Consider the following 25,791-nt stretch of genomic DNA (forward strand, 5'->3'; position numbering starts at 1 on the left):
TGCAGGAATCTTGCCAAGGTAGCACCTTGGAGGATCCTGAGCCCCAAAGGCTTCTCTCCCTGTTCTGGATTTTTCTGTGGTGACTTATCAGTAGCCCTGTGGACTGGAATGCATGGCAGAAGGTTTGACATTCAGGCCTGAGCCAAAGGCACTCAGCAAACTCAGGTCTCAGCTGGGGAAGGGGCCTGGCTGATGCCAGATGCAAGCAGGCACTGTCAGCCACTTCTGTTGGGTGTACTTTGGGCCGGTCCCCTCTGTACTCAGCTTTCTATCTCAGCCACCTGTTTCTTAGGGTGTGATTGCAATAGAATAAATAAAATAATGCATATGACATCTTTTTAGAAAGTAATAAACACTATTCTATATTGGATTTTGTTGGGGGCGAACATTTTACACACACTGAAAGCAATCCATCCCCAAAGAAGACAGATCTGAATGGGGAAACTCTGGGCGTTCATGAATTACATCATGTGACGTCACTCATTCCTCTGGATGTTTTTATTTAGTGCCTACTTCATGCCCTACTTAATGCATCAAGGTTTCCAATATGAAAGGGGGCCTGATTCCTGTTCTCCGATGTTTTTTAGTTTTGCGGAGCAAGCTGACACGGTATTAGCCTTAGTTTCCTGGAAAGCAGAGGATTTTGGGGCTATTATTGAATTAGGGAATTGTCATGGGCTGAATTGTGTGCCGCCCCCCCCCAAATTCATATGTTGAAGTCCTAGTACCTCAGAATATGACTATATTTGGGGATAGGGTATTTATAGAGATAATTAAGGTAAAATGAAGTCTTTAGGGAAGGCCCTAGTCTAATATGACTGGTGTCCTTATAAGAAGAAATTAGGACACACACATGCACACAGGGAAGACCCTGTGAAGACATAGAGAGAAGGTGCCCACCTACAAGGCAAGGAGAGAGGCCTCAGAGGAAACCAACCCTGCTGACACCTTGATCTTGGACTTGTGGCCTCTGGAATTGTAAGAAAATAAATTTCTGTCGTTTAAGCCCCCTGGTGTGTGGTACCTTTGCCATGGCAAGCTTAGCAAACTAATACAGAAATGCATCACAGGAAGCAGGAGTGAGTGGGGATTAGAAGGAGAGAGAACATGTGAGAGGATGGGTGCTTTATTAATATGGCCACAGCTAAGTGCAACGGATGGCTCAGTTGAGTGGGTACCATTCTCGGAGAAGCTTCACACATAGAGTCATGGTCCATTGAGAGGCAAAGGATAAAGGGGGACAATATATTCTCAAACTCTGATCCCCCGTTGGTTAAAGTGTTTCTCCACTGGATATTGACTCCCCTGTACCACCAGGTGACACAGTCATGGGCACTGAGCAGGGTCTATGCCTTGGTGTCACAGGGAAACTTGTTAAGATGAAAGGGATGCTGGGCACTAGCCCGGGAAGACATTGCCACGGGCCCATGGGAGCCGCCGAGCCCATGCAGAGCTGCAGCAGGGCTGGGACAAGGGGACCTGGAGCACGGATGAGTTAGCCTGGCTGCTAGAGTGCCGGAGGCTTCCCTAAGAGAACTTGGGAAGACAGAGAGGCATGGATGAATGAGAGCTGTTGGTGTCTGCTGTGCTAGAGCGCAACACAGCGGCAAGGGTTGCTGGGAGGTGATATTAGAGAGGCCCCAGCAGTGAAATCACCAGAACCTTGGAAAGATAACGCATTTGGGTTCTATCCTGAAAATAATGAGCTGTCATTAAAACAAAGCCTTTAAGCGAGGATGATGCGACTGAGCTCGCACTCAGAAAGAACTCTGGAGGGAACGAATTTGACAGGGGACTCCAGGGCTCAGGCTGCCAAAGAGGTGGGCCTCAGCCAAGGCGTTCTCCCCGCCCTTCCCCACACCCCACTCTCCTCTTCAGGAAGGAGAGCGGATGGGAGCCAGCAGCCCAGCCTCAGTGCTGAATCAATGAAACTGTGAGATTTACTGACCGTGGTGAACTGACAGGTCAGGCCGGCCCTGCGCTCACAAAGCCTGTGATGCAGTAGAGGCCAGAGGCTGAAGGGAGGGAACAGGGCTCACTCCTTCAGGGGCCTGGTGAGAGGAGGATCATAATATAACTTTTGCCTTCAATTATTCCCTCTCCAGAGAAGGCTTTCCCCGTGGGCCTGAGGAAGAAGACCCTGGAGCCCCCTGTCTCCTCCAAATAGCAAACTTTCCCCGCCACTCCAGCCATGTCTGTGAAGAAGGACCTGTCCCAGAGACCCCATCACCCATTTATTCCTCAGGCACATTTGATCAATTGCTCCCTAAGTTTTTAGCTCTACCACCCACGGAGCTGAAGGGCCTTGGTAGGTTTCATAGATGAAGGAAGTCAGAGGTCACTTCTGAGAGGAGAGGGCTTCAGGTCCCCAGAGAACAGACCGTGTCCTTGGGGAACCCCAGAGGGAACAGGAGAGAAGGGAGGCAGAGCTGTGGTCGGCTATGGGTACACAACAGTCAGAGGGCTTGCTAGGGATTTTCACAATGGTGGCGGGTACAGGCCCCCAGGGAGTTCATGGTGGGTGGGGCTGGGCCTTCAGACCCCCAGGGAGGCCTCGTACCTGAGGATGGTGGGACACTCCACCTCCCTAAGCCTTCCACCTCAGATGTATCCAGTGTCAGGGCTGCAAGGTGTCGGTTCCCATTAATTCAAGTCCAGGTCACACCCTGCTCTCCTGATCTGGTGACTCCTGGAACAGATACCCAGACCCAGATGTCCCTGCTACCTTCTAACTAACAGGTCAAGGCCAAGCCAGGCCCAGACTGAAGGCAGAGAGGGCCTCTGGCTTTGGCACTAAAGACCCATCATCAATGGGTCTCGAGGAGAGTTTCAGGAGTGAGGGCAGAACTGTTTCTTATGGTTCAACAGGATCCAGTCTCTTCCTGCTCATGTATGACTCTCTTCAGCTTCCCACAAAAACAAAACAGACTAGACAACAGCAACACACAAGAAGGGGCCTTCAGCAGACCCCTTATAAATACCAAGTCCATTTATTTATTTAGTTTAAATAAAAAGGATTTTGTTTCCTGGCTTGGCTTCTGACTCTGATTACTGGGCGGCATCGTAGCTGTGAAATCTGAAAGATGAGGGACGGAAGTCATGGTCAGGAGCGCTGGAGGCCTACTTGAGAGTGCGGCCTCCGAGTCAGAGGGTTTGGGAAAGAAAAAGTCTTGCTCCCAGTTCTTGAGGTTTCCATCACGCTAAGCACCCATCCACTTGTCCAGAACTGGAAACCTATTACAATATGTCCCTTGTTATTCTTAGAATTTAAGATGGTATTTTCCTATTTTAGTTAATGGCCTGAGAATGAGATTTTGGTTGTTTGCAGCAAATTGACTGATTTGGAAATATTGGTGCGGAGGGACTCTTTGGAAACATTGGTGCAGAGGGACTCTATATAATTCAAAGTCTTTTTATAGCATAGTTCTGCACACACACCCCATCCCCCACTGTGGAGAATTGCTTTAATCAGGTAGTGAAAGTGATTAGATCCCATGTGCCTCTGTACAGACGGAGGTCTCTGTGTCCTCAGAGTGAGGGGAGCAGGGATCGTGGCAGCAGACCCCTGCAGAGAGGGAAATCCCAGGACTGTATACTCTACCCAGAAAGTGCATGCATGCAATTATAGACTTGCCAAACCCACCCAAATGCAAATAGGGATGAATATAGCAATTTGTGGAATGTGCTCAAGGTTATGTCTTCAGCTGTACTGGCTCAATGCCCCCTTGCTGGCTCAGAAAGCAAAGGGGAAGTGGTGGGGCAGTGGGGCTTAGAATTCTGCTCATTATTTCAAAAAGAAAATACTAAAAATCTTCAACCACTGTTTACTAAGCACTTACTATGTGCCGGGTACTAAATGGCAGAAGGAGGGAAGGCTATATAAAAGAGTAATGTTTCATTGCTACTCCTGGGAAGTTCACAGTTTAGTGGGAGAGACACATAGACACATAGTTACACCTTAAGGTGGTAACAGCCAGAGCAGGGAGCTCTCTTGGATGCAGAGAGAGAGAGTGGTGACTTTGTAGAAGTTCCTCAGGCTGGGAAGGAGGGAGGGTGTTTGCAGCAGAACCAACAAGATGTGCAACATCTCAGTGCCTGGAGGGTAGGGAGCAGTGGGGCAGGGATGGGACTGTAGGATGGGCCCAGAACATGGAGTTTTATCCACCCCAATGAAGACTTAGGATTTGCTATTGCAGGCGGTAGGGAGCAGTAGGATGCTGTGAAGCAGGGAAATTGAAATGGAATTGATGTTTTTTTTTAACATCTTTATTGGAGTATAATTGCTTTACAATGGTGTGTTAGTTTCTGCTTTGTAACAAAGTGAATCAGTTATACATATACATATATCCCCATATCTCTTCCCTCCCACCCTCCCTATCCCACCCTTCTAGGTAGTCACAAAGCACCGAGCTGATCTCTCTGTGTTATGCAGCTGCTTCCTACTAGCTATTTATTTTATGTTTGGTTTTATGTCATTGTAAAGATTTGAGAGCCAAGGCCATGTAGAGTTGGATAGAACCAAAGTTACGTGGCTGAGGGGTGGCAGTGCCTCTCCGTCCTAAAAGCCACTAAGCTCAGGTTAGATCCCGAGTTTGTCATGCATCCTTTCATTCTTAATTCATCCTCTCTTTTTTTCTTTTAGAAATACTTGCTTAATATGCTCCTCATAGGTGTTCCAGGTGCAGTCTTCTTCTACAAATCTCACTTCAAACTTGTCCCACCTTTATGGACCCACTCTCTGATGGTATTTTTTAAAAAAGCGTCTAGCAACTGGACAAGCAACAAAACAGTGAAGTTCTCCACATAACTCACATTCTTCAAAAGATAAAAAAAAAAAGTCCATCTGGCCTTGACTCTATCTGGGACATTTACACGCGGGACGTTCCTAAAAGGAGGTTTGATCCCGTACTGACCCTGCCTGAGGTCTCTCTCAGTAGGATAGCTGGGGCGCCGGCGCCCCCATTAGTGCAGTCACAGACGCAAGCTCTCCCCACCTCTGAAATATGTCTCCCAACGTTCAGGCCACAGCCTGGCTTCCTGCTCACCTGTGTCACCTGGATTAAAATGTCTCTAAGTTCACTTTTATAGAGACCTAAGGGCAAACCTCATTGTTTCCCTTTTAGTAAGAAGAAGGCAAAGTCTCTGCCCCGTAGGAATCTGGAACGTCAATGACCGAGACGGTGAAAGCATTTCAGAAGCATGGATTTGGTCTCACCAAAGCCAGCACAAACTCTCTTTCGGTCACACCTCTCTCTGCCTCCCTGGCTTCCTTGCATGTGATACTCATTCTTATTCCCAGGTTTTCCTCTGTTAGGTCTCACCCACCCTCAGGGCCTTGGCCCCAACTTCACCTCTGAGAAGCCTGTTCTCATGATGCAGCCACATGTGTCTCACTTGTCTGGAGCTCCTTTGGGTTTTATTGACCACAATTAGCAATTAACCTTGAACTAGTTATAGACAAACTCCAAATCACAGAGGGGTTCTTCTCAGCATGGGCTCTATGCTATGGGTGCCAGGATCGATAGCCTGCCCTCTCCCACAATGCCCAGTACCCAGATGTGGGGGTGATGACCAGCCCCCAGCACTGGGCAGAACATCACTTCTCTGAAGGAAGTGATCCTCCATTGAGGATGGCTATAGGAGCTGTGCGAAGGACGAGGTTATATCAAGCTGTAATCTTACCTAGCGGAGCAGTGGAAAGGGTTGGGTTTGCAATTAAATAGACCTGATTTCAAAAACCAGTTGTTTGCAACTCATTAGGGAAATTCAAATTAAAAACACATGGAGATAGTATTACACTGATTTAAAAAAAGGAGTGATGGGGGCTTCCCTGGTGGTGCACTGGTTGAGAGTCCGCCTGCCGATGCTAGGGGACGCGGGTTCGCACCCCGGTCCGAGAATATCCCACGTGCTGCGGAGCGGCTGGGCCCGTGAGCCGTGGCCGCTGAACCTGTGCTCCGCAATGGGAGAGGCCACAACAGTGAGAGGCCCACGTACCACAAAAAAAAAAAAAAAAAAGGAGTGATAAACTTAAGTGCTGGGGAGGTTGCAGGGCGACAACTTCTTGTCTGCTGCTAGTGGGAGGGTGAACTGGTACAACCACTTTGGAAAGATAATTTGAATTTGGACTTTTGGTTCTCCCCAGTTTTTGACTATTATAAATAAAGTTGCCAGGAACATGTTTGACATGGCTTTGGTGGACACAAGCACTCCTTTCTGTTGGAGATACACCCAGGAGTGGAGCTCTTTTTGGAAATGCATTTAATACACCTAACCTACCAAACATCGTAGCTTAGCTTAGCCTACCTTAAATATGCTGGAACACTTACATTAGCCTACAGTTGGGCTAAATCATCTAACACAAAGCCTGTTTTTAGTAAAGTGTTGAATATCTCATGTAATTTATTGAATATTGTATTGAAAGTGAAAAACAGAACGGTTGTCTGGGTACAGAATTGTCAGTGTAGCAGTTCTTTACCCTCATGATCACATGTTGACTGGGAGCTGCAGCTACCACCGCTCAGCATCACCAGAGTATTGAACTGCATATCACTTGCCCAGGAAAAGATCAAAATTCGAAGTACTGCCTTTTCTACTGAATGCAATTGCTTTTGCACCTTCATAACACAGAAAAATCATTAAGTCGAACCATTTGAAGTTGGGGACTGTCTGTACATAAATTGAGGGAACTGCAGAGCTGCAGGACTGGTGATGTGCAGTAGTGTGTGTGAAGGGTGATAATACTGCCGGACCGTGTGGTTGGAATTGGCACAGCTAACACTGCCCTCTGGGTATCTTGACTGCATCCGTCAGCTTTTGCCTTGTAAGGAACTGTCCCACAGTTTAGTGACTTAACCAACTATTTATTAGTGCTCACCAGTCTGTAGGTCAGTCGGGCAGCTCTGCTGCTCAGAGCAAGCTCATCTGACGGAGTAGGGCTGGCTCATCGCTGATCAGCTGACAGGTTGGGTGGGGCCTGCCGGTTTGGGTGGCCTCAGCTGCTTGTCTGGTGGTTGTCTTCCTGTTGGTTGAGGAAGACGGGAGGGTGAGCTATGGGTGTCTCATAATTCAGCAGGCAACTGGGCTTGTTCATACAGCTGCTGCAGGTTCCAGAAAGAAGAGTGGAACCTTGCACCATGTGCTTGGGCCGGTGGGGAACCGACACACATCACCTGTGCCATGTTCTACTGACTGAAGCGTTAGACCACCCAAGATCCAAGGGGTGGAAAAATACATCCCACTCCTGGATAGGGGATACAGGAAGGGGAGGAAACTTTGGCTACTTAAAAATGGGCCCTACTGTGTGTTCTATATTATAGTCTCTGTACATCCTCTTTAGGTCTGTTTCTTACCTAGCTCCCAAGTAACAAAGAGGAAGGGGTACAGCTCTGCCCTCACTTTTTGTTCCCTTTGTGGAAGTCAGGAAAACAAAATCTGCCATTAACAACAGCATGCCACCAGGGTTTCCCCCTGAGGAGTACGTTTTTCATTTTCCATGGAAAGCTTTTAAAGTGACGTTTCCTTGGAACCGTCAGTTATAAGCATAAATATGGGAGTTCAAATAGAATATTCAGTTTTCACAGCTGTATCTGTGCTAAATTAAAAAGGACAGAAAAACAAAGAGAAAGAAAAAAATGACCCATGGCTTTTTGCAACGGAATGGAGGCCCTGGGAAGGAATCTTTTCAATGCCATGCGGCCTGCTCAGTGACTCAGTCATTTCCAGATTGGACTCTTCTAATTAACCTTGGCTGGATTTCTGCACTTTTACTCTTGGGTTGGTGTTTTATTTTTTTGTTCTAGTGCCCACATGAGCATCCTCTGGCAATAAAACACTGGGAGAGAAGTTATAAAAACATGTCATCTTGGTTATAACATATGGCTAATTGATTTTTGAGAATCGCTTAATAGTATGACTTTAGTTAACTAAACAACAATGCCTGTTTTCACACCCCTGAAATTAGCTCATACTATTTCATGACCTGCCCCTGCTGATATGCACTCCATATTTTGACCGTAAATCTGGCCTCTGCAGAGGCTTGCATATTTGTTCCAGCTTTGTTGTGATTTTACTGCATTGGCTGCTTTCCGCCCCTCCCCAATTTATAGTGGGCAGTAAACATGGAGAAAGGTTTAAGGATAGAAAGTGTTTCCAAACTGTGTGAGCTGAATTTTTAATTTCTTCCTTAAATAAAATAATAAAAGGTGGCTTTATTCACTTCTTGGCCCAACATGGATCTCTGTAGTTTCCACTTAAATGGTATGTGAGAGAAACATGAGCTTGTGGCCTTTTTTTTTTTTTAAACTGAGGTCTCCAAAGCTCTGCTGAATTAGATTAATTGCCTGGAAGTTTCACAGGGGTCTGCGTCAGTTACAAGCAGGTTTTAGTGTGGAAAGTCAGGATGATAGGCATGTGGGAAGAGAGGCTAGGAGAGGCCTGAGAGAGAGGAATGAATGGAGGGGGGAAAATAAAGGCATTTCAGACCAGAAGGAAAAATCTGTTTGGCGGAGGACAAGAAAGTAGGGATGAGGCCTGGGAATATTTCCCCAGATCGTGGCCTGAGCTACAAAGAAAGAGGGAAGGAAAAGATCATATTCCACTTTTACCCCTCTGGAAATTGCTTGATTGATCAAAAGCCTGCCCACCATGTTGTTATACAGTGTCGAACTGCAATATCCCTAGAAAAAGTCACATTCTAGGATGTTCAAAGTAACCCTCGGCTTTCTATAGCTCCACTTGAGGCCGCTGACTTTTTCTTTTCTTCCTTATCATAAAGGAAGCCCAGAGTAACCATTAAAATCTATAATAATAGCTTGATACTTCCATGCAACTTACCATTTGACAGGGCATATTCTAAATGCTCCATGGGTATCAATTTCTTAAAGCCTCACAAGGTCCCTATGATGCAGATACTATTATTACCCCACTTCACAGATGAAACTACTGAGACACACCCAGGTGAGTGACTTGCACAGTCACGCAGGTGCCACATGGCAGAGCTCAACCTGGCGCCAGCCTCCACCTTCATAAGCAACTTTGCTCTCTTGCCTCCTTGCTTGGGTGGTTCCCAGATAAGGGCTTCAACAAGTCCCTGGGTGCTGGGCCCACGCAGCATTGGTACTAGGAAAGTATGCTGGGGCCAGTTCCCGAGGTGGAAGAATGTATGCCTCTTATTTCTTTTTCTTGCTTTGTTGCACCGGCTGGAACCTCCAGGATGATGTTGAGTCGTAGTGGTGAGACGGGACATCCTTGCTTTATTCCCAGGGTTAGGAGGACAGCATTCAGTCTTTCACCATTAGGTATCATGCTACCAGAAGGGTTTTTGCTGATACTCTTTATCAAGTTGGAGAAGCTCCCATCTACACCTAGTTTTCTGAAAGTTTTTATCATAAATGGGTGTTGAGCTCCGTCAAATGCTTTTTCTGCATCCATTGATATTACCATGTGATTTTTTCTTTTCATTCATTAATATGTTGGATTACATGGATTAATTTTTCAATATTAAACTACGCTGCTTGCATTTTTGGAATAAGCCCCACTTGGTCATGGCATATATTCTTTTATATATTGCTGAATTCTCTTTGCTAATACTTGAAGGATTTTTGCAATGATGAGAGAGGAAAAGGAGAACTTAGAATGGGGGCCTTCACCTGAGCTGTGGGCGAACCCTGGACTGACGGAAGTTTCTGGCTGTCTGGGCCTCATCCTGGGGATGAGGAATCCCGCTGTGCCACTGTGCCAGCAGGGCTGGGCTACACCGTGAGTGAAAACACAGAATGAGGGGACAAAGCTGGGTGTTCTCATCTGGGCCATTCCAGTCTTGCAAAAACAAACAAACAAAAATGTCCAAGGCTTTGTGTGGTTCTCAAGGGAAGGTGTCAACCACAGTGCACTGGGACTGCATTCCATGGTAGATGCCAGACAAGATTCATAGAAAAACCAAAGGCGTCAACTTTCCTACCCTTTTAGTAGCAAGATAAAAATTTTCAACAATTTTCATTGAACAGAGATGAAACACTTTGTAGGAAAGCAATCCCCTCAGCTGTCAACACTTGCTCCCACCCCATTCAACCCACCACGACCACTGTTGAGAGGGTCAAGTGTGCTCATTCCAGGAGGGCCCTCCTTCCATCTCAGTCAGGGCATTTTTCCTGCCTTCCTGATGACATAGACCTTGCTGTGTACCTTTGACCTAATTGCCTGTGCTGACCCCTGCATTGGTAACCTCCCTAATACCTAGAGTGACCATATAATTTATCTTTCAAACCAAGAATGGGGCACTTTTGAAAGTGATTAAGCCGTAACAGCAAGCCTGTACTGGAATTGCTTTGGGCAAATGGGGACATACAGTTGACTTCATACTTCAGGTACTCTGAAACCTGGGCTCTGTATTGTTCATGTCAGACCCTGCTCGCCACCATGGTGGGCCCTCAAGTTCTGCTTGAACCCTGAGCACCTTCTTTCCTCTCCCAGAAGCCCATGCTGCTGTCTTGACCTGGAATCTCTAACAATTAATTATCTGACCCTTGAATCCCACCGAGGAATTCCGAAGGCCCATAGAGACCTCCATTTGGGCAGGACTGTGACCTGCTAGGGCTTTGCTTTTGGGTTGTTGCCTTATTGGCCTCCTACAATCTTCTGGATTTCACTTTAGGTGATTCGGTATGTCCTCACCACTCCTCCTACGCAGACCCATTTGGTACCTACACACACACATTGGCTGCCTCTTGGAAACTCAGTCCTTCCTGTTGGTGATACAGGGGCGAATTGAATGAGCCTCCATTGGTTTGAAAAATGAGAGTTCTCAGCAAACCGAAACGCAGCCTTACTCTTGTCTCTACTATGTACATCTGCTATGGCATGATTTCCACTTTAGAGGTTAGATCACGAGGCTCAGACAGATTAAGGAAGCAAGTTCCCATAGCCTCTTTGGAAGTAACCTTGGGCTGGGAAACCAGATGTAGCCAGAGCATAGGCACTGTTAATAGTGTCCTGGACACTGAAAGCAGGGACTCGAACAGATATCTGTACACCCGTGTTCATAGCAGCACTATTCACAAGAGCCAAACAGTTAGAAGCAATTCAAATGTTCATTAATGGATCAACAGATAAACAAAATGTGATATATCCACACAATGAAATATAATTCAGCCTTAAAAAGGAATGAAATTCTGACACATGCTATAATATGCATGAACCTTGAAAACATGCTGAGTGAAATAAGCTAAACACAAAAGGACAAATATTGCATGATTCTACCTATATGAGGTGCCTAGAATAGTCAAATACATAGAGACAGAAAGTAGAATTGTGGTTGCTGAGGGGAGAGGGGAACGAGGAGTTAGTGTTTAATGGGGACAGAGTTTCAGTCCGGGAAGGTGAACAGTTTCTGGAGGTGGATGGTGGTGATGGTCACACAACAACGCGAATGCACTTAATGCCACTGAAGTGTGCGCTTAAAAATGGTTAAGATGGTAAATTGTATGTTATGTATATTTTACCGCAATTTGAAAAGACGTCCTGTGTGTTCACTCCAAGGAGCACCATTCTGTTCGCTTGTGAAAGGCGTTTCCGCCGCCACCCTCTTGCCCCGCTCACCTTCTCCCCTTTCATCGGCAGCCCCCGCCAGCTGGCCTTAACCTTCATTGTCAGCCACCTGTGCTGATAAAGCTCCGTTTGCTGCCTCTGGAGAATCCTTCGTGGACACGTGGACTCTGCCCACGGGAGAGGCTGCTGGCTTCTTACCTCTGAGATGACTTTGAAGGCCCTCGCTGGCAGGCCTGGGGATTTCTCTTACTCCTGTGTGGCGTGGGGCTGCCGGGCAGAGGCCTTGCATTTGACAAGCCAAACTCTGCGATGCCACACACCCTGCCTTCCAGCCCAGCCATTGTTGATGGCCACATTTATTTTCTGCAGCAGGTTGGGCATCCCCTCCTTGGCACAGTCGGCATGTGCAGGGCCCTCCCCGTGCTGTTTGGTGAGTCTGGGAAGGCAGACACGGGTGAAGGCAAGGCGGGGCCTTGGGGCTCCATCGCCTCCATGTACAGAGGGGAGAGCTGAGGCCGGCAGTCCTAAGACGTTTGCACAGGCACAGGGGGTTTGGTCAGAGGGGACCCCACCACAGGTCCCCTAACTTCCAGGATAGGGGCTCCATTTGCAGTTCACAACTGTGACCCTGGACCTGGTGCTGGCCGCGCTATGTGCAGCTAGGGCTATCGTTGAGCAGCTGGCTCTCTGAAATACTCAGGGAGGCGAAAAGGGTCTCTTTTCTCCTGCACAACTAGCCCCTATTTAGTTTTATTTCTACTTTTTGGTGTGTTCAAACTTTCTTCAAATAGGGCATAGCTAGAGCTCATAATTAAATACGCTGATCCTTTGACTATTCCACATAGCATCTCTCAGACAAAAAACAAAGCTTTTCCACCAACATTAAACAGGATAATAAATATAGGTTACAGGAGGTTGCAAAGATGGTACAGAGAGGTTCTGTGTAGCCTTCACCCAGTTTCTCCCAGTGGTGACATCTTACATGATACAGTATAACATCCAAACCAGGCATTTGACATTTGTCCAGAGTGTGTCATTTTATCACGTGTAGGTCATGTAACCATCACAGCAGTCAAGACAGAGAACTGTTCCATAACCACAAAAATCTCTCTGTGGTCATACCCACTCCTCACCCACCATCCCTACCCCTTGGCAACCACTAATCTGATCTCCATTTCTATAATTTTGTCAGTTTAAAGACATTCTGTACGTGGGATCATAGAGTATGTGATCTTTTGAGATGGTTTTTTTTCACTCATAAAGCCCTTAAGCTCCATCCAAGTTGCACGTATCAGTAATTCCTTTTTACTGCTGAATAATATTCTGTGATACCACAGTTTGGGGGGCTAGGTTTTAGCTATTACAGACAGAGCTGCTGTGAATGTTGTGTACAGGCTTTTGCATGTTTTCATTCTCTGGGACAAATGATCCGGAGTGCAGTCATGTGTCATTTAACAAGTCAATGTTTAATCTTTAAAGAAACCACCAAACTGTTTTTCAGAGTGACTGTGAGATTTTGTATTCCCATCAGAAGTGGATGAGTGACCCAGTTTATCCACATCCTTGCCTGCATTTTGTATTGTCACTATTTTTCACTTTAGCTGTTCTAATAGGTATGTAGGGGTACCTAAAAAAACGAAGACACAGTTGTTTTCCTTATCAAGGCTAAGATAATTTCCAGTGTGCATTTTTAAAACCACAGAGAAGAGATGGCTAGAGCCATCATTAATAAATGCTAACACCAAGAAATAAATCAGGGGAAGAGGCTATAAAGTATTGAAGGGAAGGGAGTTTCTAGCAGAGTGGCCAGGGAAGGCCTCATTCAGAGGACTTTTGAATAAAGAACAGAAGGAAGTGAGGGAACCAGCATTTCAGACCAAAGGAACAGCAGGTGCAAAGGCCTGAAGTGGGAGTGTGCTTGGTGGGGTCAAAGAACTGCAGGGCGGCCAGTAGGAGGGGAGACCAGAGCGGTGGGGTGCAGCATGATCATGCCCTGAGCAAACCAGAAAGCCTCTGGTGACTGAGAGCAGGGGTGGGTGTCTGGAACATTTTTAAATGGTCAGTCTGCTGCTGCATTATGAACAGACTGAAGAGAGACAGGGGCAGGAGAGGAGAGCAAAGTGAAGGCTTGTTCAATAACACATAGTAGAGAGGGTATAACACATACTAGAGAGGGTGCTTGGACCTGCTGGGGACAGTGGGAACAATCATAAGTGGTCAAATTCTGGATACATTTTTGAGATGGAGCCAATGGGATTTGCTGACACTGGATGTGGGGTAACATCAAGGGCTGGCTGACGGGCAGCCACATGAGCAGCTGGGGCTGGCACATGCCAAGTCCCGATGCCACTTAAATTCCTCAGGGACACATGCAACCAACTGTTGATACATGTGGATGGGGTTTGGAAGACAGATCCAGGCTGGTGGTATTAGCTTGAGAATCATTGTTGGTGGCCTTTGGAGCCATGATCCTGATGCGTGGAGTGACTATAGATGGAATGTGGCTTCACATGGGGGCATTTGAAGGACTGGGCCTTTTGGAGAGTCTCATTTCATACGATGCTGGAGCCTTCCTTGGTGGATGGGGGGTCCTTAAACTCCCTGTTACCGTGGAGGCAGCCCCACAGGGCTTTGCTCAGGGATCCGCTTCTCCTAGGAACAGAACGTTTGTCTTGTATGCATCCCTTTGTACCTTCTAGTGTTTTCTTTGCCCAAGCCCCTGCCCACCCTCTGCTGGCAGGTTTGTGGGGTTGGTCGGCCTGGCTGGTACCCGTGCAGCTCCCAGCGCCACGGTACCGTATTCCACCACCGCTGATCAAAGATGATGCAGGGCACTTAAAAAACCTCTCAGGGATTGCTTACGTGCTCAGAGGAACCTCCTCTTTGTCTATTTTTGTACACACTTGTTCACCCCCTTGCTGTCTTTCCCAAGTTCAAATAAGAGAATTTTGTTTGAGAACCACTTCGTCCAATTCTGTTTGGGAATTTTCATGTTGTGAGAAATGAAACTTCATGTTAAAAATATTGAGTGTATATTGAGATGCTAAATGTGGGAACAGAACACCCCACATGGGAAAAAAAGGTAACACACTATGAGTTCTGTTGCCAAGGCCTCCAGGACCATAGCATAAGAAGTGGCATTAATAGAATTAGCTTTCCTGCCAGCTGCATCAGACCCCGGTGTGGTCTTCCAGAATATACGAACTGGGTTTTCGTGTAGTTAAGATTTCGCTTATTGTGGCTCAGATGAGATTTATACCCACTGCCCTTGCTGGCTCCGCGTCTAGCACTCACTCAGTGAAGGACTTTTGACAAAACCTCAAACCTTCCAGCCTCTGGCGGCGGGGAGGCGGGAACCAGAGCACCTGCTCTCTGAGGGACGGTCCAGCTTAGTGTGGAAGCCCTGATGCCTGCTCAGTGGGCCTGACTAGCCCTTAGGCTCAAGCTGAACTAATGCAGATGCAGCTTCCCCTGGGCTGCTGGCCTGGCAAGCCGGCCCACCAGTGCCTCCCTTCGACCATTCTACTGCCCTCCCTCCTCTGAGAAAGGCCCAAGTGAGCAGCAAGTCAGTACAGGTACCCAGGAAAATACTCCCAGTTGGTGGGACAGGACCAATGCTCTTTCAAGGACGGGGAATAGGGGTCCTCAGGTTTTGCTTTACTTCTCCTCACTTGCGCACCTCCCCTGGGGGGTCTCCCTTGGACATCACAGTCCAGTTATGCAGCAGGACCTGGACTGGAGGAACTGGGTTCTGAATGGGCTCTTCCTCCAGAATGGCCAGGTGCCTGGCAATACACCAGCTATAGATTCTAGGAGGATGCAGGCAGATGTGAGGGGTGGAGAGCTAGAGGTAGCTGGCGGTCTTCCAGACCACTGTAGTCAACTATGTGAAATGTTTTAAAAAGTGAAAACTGGCTTAGAAATGTAGAGCACTTTGCACTCCCAGGAACCTATGGCAGCTGTGTGTGTGTGTGTGTGTGTGTGTGTGTGTGTGTGTGTTTAGGGTGTGTGCGTATAATGGGTGCAGGAGGAAGCTAATCCCTGGCAATGACAGTCCCCTCCCACTTGGCATTTGTCTTTACATAATCCTCAGAACAATTGGAAGAGGAAGAATTACCCCAATACCATGATGGAGAAGACCGAAGGTCAGAGCAGTTAAAGGATGGGCTGGTGAACTGTTGGACCTAGGGGTCTGTCCCAGGTCCTGAGCTGGGCTCTTTCTACTCAGCAGACCTGCCCATCATGGGCTGTGACATGAGGACCTGGGAGAAGAGGTAGAAGGCAGATATTTTATTGGCTGTCAAAAAGCGTTCTCATACGTGCAGAGGGTGACCAGACATAGCACATGAGGTTTAGGAACCTGGGTGGAGAGAAAAGCAGGGTTCTCAGAGAGCATCTCCAAAGCGAGGAGATGGGCAGTATGGCAAGGAGGCACACACAGCGTTCCCAGGCCGCTGTTCTCATGCTGAGCAATCCAGAAAAATGATGTGTGTAATCTCATCCTTATCATTTGCAAAGTGGGCACAGTCACTGCTTATCTCCTCGGAATGTGGCAAGGGATGCTGAATTGAAATGACCACAAAGCACTGAGTCAAGTTTATAAAGTGCTATGTAAACAAATACAGAAATAAATACAGACGTGCATGTCCTTTTCCTAGGAAGTTTATTTTTACGAACTAAGAAAAGACTTCCAGTCTCAATGAAGACTTTTGCACACTGGGCCGTCTGAAGCACACTATGTGCTGTCAAGTTCACTTACAAACTTCTCCAACGTTTGCAGAATGAAGAGGTTAGCTGAAACCTGCTTGGTAACTGCAATAGATTTTCAGTTAAATGTCCCAATAGAATATATTGCATTATTTTCATTTATGTGGACATTTTGCCCAGATTTTAATTCCCTTTGACCCATGGGCCGTTTTAGCCCTTCTGGTTTTAATTCCATCTGTCTCTGATTAATCCCTTGGTGCTCTTCACCTTTTCTGCTGTCACTGGCAGAATATGCTGCAAAGTGCAAATGCCTTTTGGTATGTTTACTAATTTAACTGATTCCAAATGTAGAGTAGAGATACCTTCTGGAGTTTAGATCTGCAATTTTCACATATCAGAATTTCGTAAGTGTTTTCTCTCTGTCATCAGTGAAGGCTTTGAGAAATTGCTTTGGCATTTTAGTTTTTGAAATTAGATGTTTCTCCCTATTTTCTTAGGTTTCTACAAACAGGAACTATATCTTGTTCACAAACGAGTCATATGTTTAATCAATAGTCCCTGTGTTTCTGCCTTATCAACACGTGAGGATTTTAGCTAATATCTGTGCCTCATAATCTTGCATTGCTAGAAACAGCAAGCACCAAGCCTCTGGCTTCCTTGTAACCTGAGTCAAGTCCGTTCCCCCCACCTCTCTGCCCCCAACATGGATCAGAGGGCTTATAGGCTAAAGGCTAAGGGTGTGAAGACCCGGTGTGAACTTGAGCTCTGATACCAAGTCTGTATTTGATTCTGGGCAATATTTCAAGGCTTTGCATCTATAAAATTGAATGAAACGATGTAAAAACAGAAAGGGAAAAAGGAAGATTTACACATGTATTTGTACACATACATGGTTTTGAGAACACAAAATCAAGATGTATGTGTGGAGTTGTGTGGATGGTGATGTAGGAGAGAAACCAACCTTTAAAATTCTTTGAATTTGCCAGAATACTGTGTTTCTCTTTGTGTCTCTTCATTTCTCTGTGTCTGCCTCCTTCTCTGCCTCCTTCCTCCCCTCTTCCCTCCCTTCCTTCCTCCATCTTCCTCTCTCATTCACACACACACACACACACACACACACACACACACACACACACACACACGCACACACAGCTTTGGAGTACTGATATCAGAAGTTAAATTATTAATTGCATTAGAGGTTAAATTTGTTATTTTTTTAAACGCATATATTTTAAATTTTTATTTTCTATTAGAGTATAGTTGATTTACAATGTTGTCTTAGTTTCAGTTGTACAGCAAAATGATTCAGTTATACATATACATATCTAATCTTTTTCAGATTCTTTTCCCATTTAGGTTATTACAGAATATTGAGTATAGTTCCCTGTGTTATACAGTAGGTCCTTGTTGATTATCTATTTTATATATAGTAGTGTGATTATGTTAATCCCAAACTCCTAATTTATCCCTACCCCCCACCCTTCCTCTTTGGTAACCATAAGTTTGTTTCCTAAGTCTGAGTTTGTTTCTGTTTTGTAAATAAGTTCATTTGTATCATTTTTTTAGATTCCACATATAAGTGATATCATATGATATTTTTCTTTCTCTGTCTGACTTACTTCACTTAGTATGATAATCTCTAGGTCCATCCATGTTGCTGCAAATGCATTATTTCATTCTTTTTTTCATGGCTGAGTAATTCCATTGTATATATGTACCACATCTTCTTTATCCATTCATCTGTCAGTGGACATTTAGGTTGATTCTATGTCTTGGCTATTGTAAATAGTGCTGCAGTGAACATTGGGGTGCATGTATCAGAGCAGAAATAAATGAAATAGAGATGAAGAACACAATAGAAAAGATCAATGAAACTAAAAGCTGGTTCTTTGAAAAGGTAAACAAAACTGATAAACCTCTAGCCAGACCCATCAAGAAAAAAAGGGAGAGGGCTCAAATCAGTAAAATTAGAAATGAAAAAGGAGAAGTTAACAAATGGTACCACAGAAATACAAAGCATCATAAGAGACTACTACAAGCAACTATATAGCAATAAAATGGACAACCTGGAAGAAATGGACAAATTCTTAGAAAGGTACAATCTCCCAAGGCTGAACCAGAAGAAATAGAAAATATAAATAGACCAATCACAAGTACTGAAATTGAATCTATGTTGAAATAATTCCCAACAAACAAAAGTCCAGGATCAGATGGCTTCACAGGCGAATTCTATCACACATTTAGAAAAGAGTTAACACTTATCCTTCTGAAACTATTCCAAAAAATTGCAGAGGAAGGAACACTCTCACATTCATTCTATGAGGCCACCATCACCCTGAAACCAAAACCAGATAAAGTTAACACAAAAATTGTTATTGTTGACAGGTGTTTTAGGGAATTTGAAATAACATTCATTTAATTTATGTAATATACTTAACAGGGAATTCATGTGAGTATGATGTATCACAGTTACATCAGTATTACATTTGTCTGTCAATGACTAAGAATTTCTAGCCATTAAATAATTTTCATAACTTATTTCTCAAATAATTTACTATTATTCATTACAGTTTATTTCTGAAAGCAAAATGTCAAGTCCCTTGTCATATCCATGCGTCATGATATTACAAAACAGCAGTATATAGCCCATGGATGGCCCTTTTCTGACCTCTTATTTTGTTGGAGTGGTGGTTGTTGATGTACAATTTACAATCAAAATGGATATATCTAAAGTTTTCAGTGCAATGAAGTTCAACAGTTATTTGTATATCCACGTAACCATCACTTAAAATATGATAGAGAACATCTCTATTGCCCTAAGTTTCTCTCATGCCCCTTTGCAATTTATTTATAGGCAGCCACTTTCTGATTTCAAACTCCATAGATTTGTTTTACCCGTTATATGGTTTCTAATACATGGAATTATGCAATATGTACTATTTTGTAGTTTGACTTACTCAACATCATGTTTCAGTTATCCATCCATGTTGCTGCTGCCTGTATCAGTAGTTTGTGCATATTTGTGAATATATATGCACACACACACACACACACACCCCATATTGTCTTTCAATTCATGAGCATGATCATGTGTTTCTCCATTCTCTTAGGTCTTCTTTTATTTCCCTAAACAATGATTTTTAGTTTTCACTGTAGAGATCTTACACATATTAGATTTATTAATACCTGTTTGATGTTTTTTAAAATTAATTAATTTATTTTTTCACACACACACACACACACACACTGTGTTTTATTTTAACAAGAGATAAATAAACTGACACCAAGCATTGTATATGGATGACCACAACAAAAGCAACAATGATTGAAATTACCAAACATGAAACACACTCATACTATGTCATAATATTGACATTCAGTCCAGTAATCCTCCACTGTAACAGCTCCTTTACTTTGCAGTGAAAATTGATTTGTATATTTTTTGCCTCTGAGTCCTTGTGGGATTTTTTTTTATTCAAACAGAAAGTCACAAAAATTATAATCATCCTCATCAGTTTAAAATAATATTTGTATTTCATTTTAAAAATTGCTGATGGTATATAGAAATATAGATATTTTTGTGTATTGGCCCTGAATCTTGTGACTTCATGGAATTTACTTACAGATTCCAGAAGTTTCCTTTTTTTGGGTAGATTCCATAAGGCTTACTATTTATACAATTGCCATCTGTAAATAATGACAGTTTATATCTTCCTTTCTAATCTTTGTGTCTCTCATTTCCTTTTCTTGCTCTTGCTAGGACTTCCAGTGTAATAATATTGGATAGGAGTTAAGCGTGGAAATTCTCATCTTTCTTATCCTGGAGAGACAGTATTCAATTTTTCATCAAAAGTGTGATGGTAGGTGGAGATTTTTCATCCATGCTTTTTATTTGATTGAAAGACTTCCTTTTAATTCCTAGTTTGTGGAGATATTTTATCATAAGTGGGCATTGGCTGTGTATATATTTTAAATTATTCCCTCTCATTTCTTGTAAGGGATGGTCTCAGCTTCCATTGCACCAAGTGTCGATCTCATTCATGTAGATTTGCCTCTGATTGAGTCCCTCATCTTCCCACTTTCACTGATGTTAGCAGAGACTAAAAATAATCCCAGTTTTTTTGGACATAAACAACTGTTAAGCTAAACTTTGCCCACCCTGTTTGTGTAGTTAATTTTTAACAATAGATATCAGACTTTACACTGCTTATTGTACAGCTTGGTGTTAATCATCTACAAGTTCTTTCACTCCATACAGCTTTCATCCTTTCACCAGGATATAACTGAAATTTAATAAAATATTATATGATAGTGTTTTACATTATCTGAACCCAAATCCAATAATCAGGTTTAAAGTAAAGGAAATTAGTTCATTCCAGCTTATTGTCCAGGTTCATTCACTTTTCTAAGTGTTAATAGGTAATATGTATATTACAATCTTATGATAGAATCCATTTTATGGTTTATCCATTTTTATTTTTGAAATAAAAGTTAAATAATATTTAAAAGTTCAATAATATTTGAAAACCAAAGTTAAATAAAAACCCTGTGATTTTAAATTTGTAAGAAATACCAATAAGAACTTATGACATATTATTTTTTCTCTTAAAAGAAGAGACATTTTCTAGCTCTGTCCACTGAAAACACCTAAAAGCAATGACAACCCTATCACAATTAGTACCCATAGGATCCAGCTTGTGGGCCTTAAACACAATTTTCCACTAAAGCAATTCAAGGCTTCTTGCAGAAATTGCTGGTTCCAAGTTTGGAACGAGAAGATGAACTTTTATGGCTTTCAAGTTGAAGGACTTCTACTGGTCTGAGATGGGATGATTTGAGCACAAATGTAATAATGCTGAAATGGATTGGAATCCAATATTTATGTCTAAAATGTTTATGAGTTCTAATACATATTTTTAAAAGAGCAAAATGCTCGTTGGTAAAGTTTCAATTAGATTACTAATTCATTATTACTCTATATTTGAATATAATATTCAAATATTGAATATTACTATTTGAATATTGAATTGAATATTACTTATATTCAATTTATGAATGAGTATTATATATTATATATTATAATATATAATATATTATATATTATATATATTATATTATATATATAATATATATATAATATATTATAATAAAATATAATAAAATATAATAAAAATATATATAATATAATATATTATATATATTATATATATACATATATATATGTATTATATATTATATATTATAAATGAATATTATAAAAATTGAATATTACTATTCAATTAGATTACTAATTCATTATTCTTAAAATTTATAATTAAAGGAAAAGAATAAAACATTTACCCTCCACTTCCTATATAAATTATAAGAAATAATTGCTTCTTTATAGATGATTCTGGTTAATGTAAATAGAAGAAATGATAGAAACAGAAAATTATGACTTTGTAACCCCTAATGGACGATAGATTTGGACAGTGATTATCCATGGCTGCCAAAACCTTTAAGTGAGATTTTGATGAGGAATGTTATAATAGAGGGATAAAGGTGACAACATCTGACCTACTGATCAATTGTAACATCCAAAAAGAAAGGCAGTCAGATGTTTAATGTCTCCTGATGTGATATAATAAGAGGTACACATGAAATATCCTTTCCAAACAACTTGAACTGGTACATGATTAAGTCTTTGATCTAACTACCATTTGTAGGAAGTCAGAGGATAGAATAATGTGTTGAATGGCACCACTGGAATGTGGGAAAACTTACAGGACAACTGACCTGCTTTCTTTAATAAATAAACAGTAAGAAAAAAAAGAGGTAAAGTAAAATATAAGCAGGGGGGAAGGAAGTGAGACTTAAAGGATACATTGAGCAATGCAGTGTGTGATATTCTTTGGATTCTAACTCACATAAGTCAACTGTCAAAAGACACTTTCTGGAGACAATCCGAGAAATGTAAACATTTGATGATATGAAGGAATTATGGATAATTTTGTTAAGTAAGATAAAGACACTGCAATTATTTATTGTGTCCTTACCTGTTAGAGGTTAAAAACAGAAGTAGTTTTTGATAAAATATGATATCTTGGATTTGCTTGAGAATATTCCAGTATGTAACGGAGATAGTAAACAAAATGTGTGGGAGGCATATAGGGTGGACATATCATTTATCATAAAAGCTAGAACACCTGAGGGTAAAGCGGGTACTATTAATAATTGCTCAGGGCAAAAGAAGCATAAGCAGGCTCTGACCCTGCGTGCATGTCTGCTCAGGGCCCTGGAATGCACAACTCTGGTCTGGACACTTACCTGCAAGTTCTCATGGGGAAGTTCAAAAGATAGTGCTCCCACAGAGTATCACTGTGCATCAGCAGGTGTGAGCTGCCCAGGTGTGGCGAGGTGGTGTCTGACAGAGAAGAGGCTGTGTATGGTTTATAGGCTGCTCTGGGCTTGTTCTCTCTTCCTCCCTGCTTAGCTGAAATAGAGATACTCCCTGTCTTAGTGAGGAGGCCTAGTTAAGGGGGCCAAACCAATAGCAATGACTTCATGTTCACCTCAGGCTAATGGGAAACTAATCTTGGCTACTAGCCCTTCACTGCAAATAATATCTCTTAGAACCCTAGGATAGCAGCTGAGGAAAGCTGCTACCTAGTCCCGTTGAAGAGGTGGGAAGGGCAGGGAAGCACTGAAATGTCTATGATATGAGGTACCTCAAAGTAGCCAGGCACTATCTCATTCATTCACTTTGTATTTAAATATTTATTGAGCCTTCACTACATGCCAGATTCTAGACTAGGCTCTGAGAACCAAGATAAGAGACTCAATTCTTGTTTTCAAAGAGCTTGTGGTCTAATGGGGCAGATGGGCAAATGCAGACTAGTTCTTGCCAGGAACATAAACTTGGAAATATGTATTTCATTAGTTCATCCACACAACTATGAAAGGTGAGCGTCATTTTAGACACAGGAGAAATGATATTGGACCAGATGCTCACCTCCTTTCTCCTCAGGAAGATCAGCATCAGGCTTGAGTGGCCAGGAAGGGCTTCACACAGGTAAACAAATGCTGGGCAGAGTCTTGGAGAATAAGGAGGAGATAACCTGAGGGAGGGAATAAGGACTAAGTGTTCCAAGTGGAGAGAACAGCAGAGGCCAAGGGACAGAGGCGAGGAAAGCCAATGCAAATGTCAGAGGAGGAAAAGCTAAATTCTCACCCTTGGGTGGAGTCCATCCTTTCAACTAATAGCCAGATGTGCTAATTGATTGCTTTATTATCTGATTAGCCATGACATCAACTTCTGTCATTAAGTTGAGTACAGGCTCAGCTTCCATCCCTGCTGAAGCTCACATCCAACACTTGGCGCTCCCACAGTCTGGGAAAGGAGTCAGGAAGAATAAAACATGCCCAGGCAGTGCTGGACTTCCCATCATGTTGGCCCAAGCCCTTCAGCTGGCATTATGTCCAGGAATTTTCTCCAGGCTCTTGTTGGACATCAGGGAAATCTAAACATCTTTATTAGAAAAGTATTCTAACTAATGAATAGGAATTATTGCCAATAGCACAGTCTTAGATACCAAAACTCATCCAAAATTATCAAGGGACTCCCTATATGGGTTTCCAGTTTTATTTTATTTTTTAAGGTTATACTCCATTTATAGTTATTATAAAATATTGGCTATATTCCCCATATTGTACAATATATCCTTGTAGCTTATTTTATACCTAATAGTTCATACCTCTTACTCCCCTACCCCTATATTTCCCATCCCCCTTCTCTCTCCCCACTGGTAACCAATAATTTGTTCTCTATATCTGTGAGTCTGCTTCTTTTTCTTATATTCACTAGTTTGTTGTATTTTTTAGATTCCACATAGAAGAAATATCATACATACTTGTCTTTTTCTGTCTGACTTATTTCACTTAATGGAATACTACTCGGCCATAAAAAAGAATGAAATTTTGGCATTTCCAACAACATGGATGAACTTGGTGGAATTAGTGGGTTTCCCGTTTTAAAAACATTGTTTAAGGCATAGCTATTAAAGTTTGGAGTGGGGTAGAAGTGGGTGGGCTTGGGTTTTATAGGTAACTCTGTAGATCAATAGGGGTGACAGGCACTAAGTAAATGATCCCACTGGAATCTATCACTATCACCACATTACTTATCCTATGACTTGTTTTTCTATCATTTGTTCCCCAAGCTTCCACTTGTGGACTCTCTTCCACGTTGGAAATGGTAGAACACGTCAGCCTATGGCAAGAACTTAGAAAGAGAATATATAACTATTTGCATGAATTTATATATTCAGGTCCAGGTTTTTATATCTTGAAAGTGTAGAAAAAACCACAGGCATGATCTTAGAGCAAAGTCTTGTCTATTATCACTGAGGAATCATAAAGAATGGGACAGTTTCCAGTTTCTGCTCTGACATGTAAAAACATCATCAATACCATCCTCATAACAAGCAAAAAGCAGAAGAAACAAAACCAACATCTTTTCTTAGATCCTTCAGAAAATTGAGGTCACAGGGCAAAATGATGCCTCCAAAATTGGAGAAAGAGTGGAATACAGAGAATAACTTGAAGTAGAAGCTGCCAGAGTCAGGAACAGGGATCTTGTATAATAACAGGGGGATTACAGCTAAAATAATTTAAGAAGGAGTTTCTAGGGAAAACCAAAGATAACAGGGGGGACAAAAACAAAGACAATGGAAGAAATTGAAGCCTTAGACATCTATAGCTATAGCGAAGGGCAAACACAGCACAACTCTAATCAGATGAAAATAAACCCTCACATTAAAGACCTATTGACCTCAATTTCTGTTATCCAATGTATATTGCCTGACTTTCAATAAAAATTACAAGGCATGCTGAAGGAAGGAAAGAACACAGTATGAAGAATCAACAGAAGAAGCAACAGAACCAGACTCAAGTATGACACAGATTTTGGAATTATCAGAGCAGGAACTTAAAATAACAATGATTAATATGCTAACGGCTCTCATGGAAGAACTGGACAACATGCAAGAACAAGTGGGTAATGTAATCAGAGGGATAGAAACTCTAAGAGAGAATTCATAGGAAATTCTAAAAGTCAAATATACTCTAGCAGAAAGAAGAATTCCTTTGATAGGCTCACCAGTAGACTGGACATGGTTGAGGAAAGAACCAGTGAGCTTGAGATATGTCAACAGAAATTTCCCAAACTGAAATGCAAAGGGAAAAAAGAATAATAATTAAAGAGGAAAAGAATATCCAAGAACTGGGAGACAATTACAACCGGTGCAGCGTATGCATAATGGGAATACCAGAGAAGAAAGTGAAGGAAATATTTGAAGTAATAATGGCTGAGAATTTTCCAAAATTAATGACAGACTCCAAACCACAGATCCAGGAAATTAGAAAACATCAAGCAGGATAATTACCAAAAATTTTACAGCTAGGCATACCATATTCAAACTGCAGAAAACCAAAGACAAGGAGAAAATCTTGAAAAAAGCCAGAAAAAAAATACATTACCTATAGGGGAGCAAAGATAAG

General features: G+C 42.6%; 1 protein-coding gene across 5 annotated transcripts in view; it reads left to right on the forward strand.

Annotated features, from left to right (window-relative positions):
* Nucleotides 1–25,791, forward strand: part of LOC309971598 (uncharacterized protein) — a 380,232-nt gene that overhangs the window by 215,957 nt on the left and 138,484 nt on the right. For 3 of the 5 annotated variants that reach the window (XR_014326743.1, XM_082854806.1, XM_082854805.1), the window contains exon 4: nucleotides 20,015–20,114. The exons of the other annotated variants lie outside the window; for them this stretch is intronic. The gene's annotated coding sequence lies outside the window, so the exon portion shown is untranslated. The remainder of the gene's footprint in view (nucleotides 1–20,014; nucleotides 20,115–25,791) is intronic. 5 annotated transcript variants of the gene reach the window in all.

This window comes from Leucopleurus acutus (genome assembly GCF_964270905.1).
Source record: "Leucopleurus acutus genome assembly, chromosome: 14".
In the NCBI taxonomy this organism is placed as follows: Eukaryota; Metazoa; Chordata; class Mammalia; order Artiodactyla; family Delphinidae; genus Leucopleurus; species Leucopleurus acutus.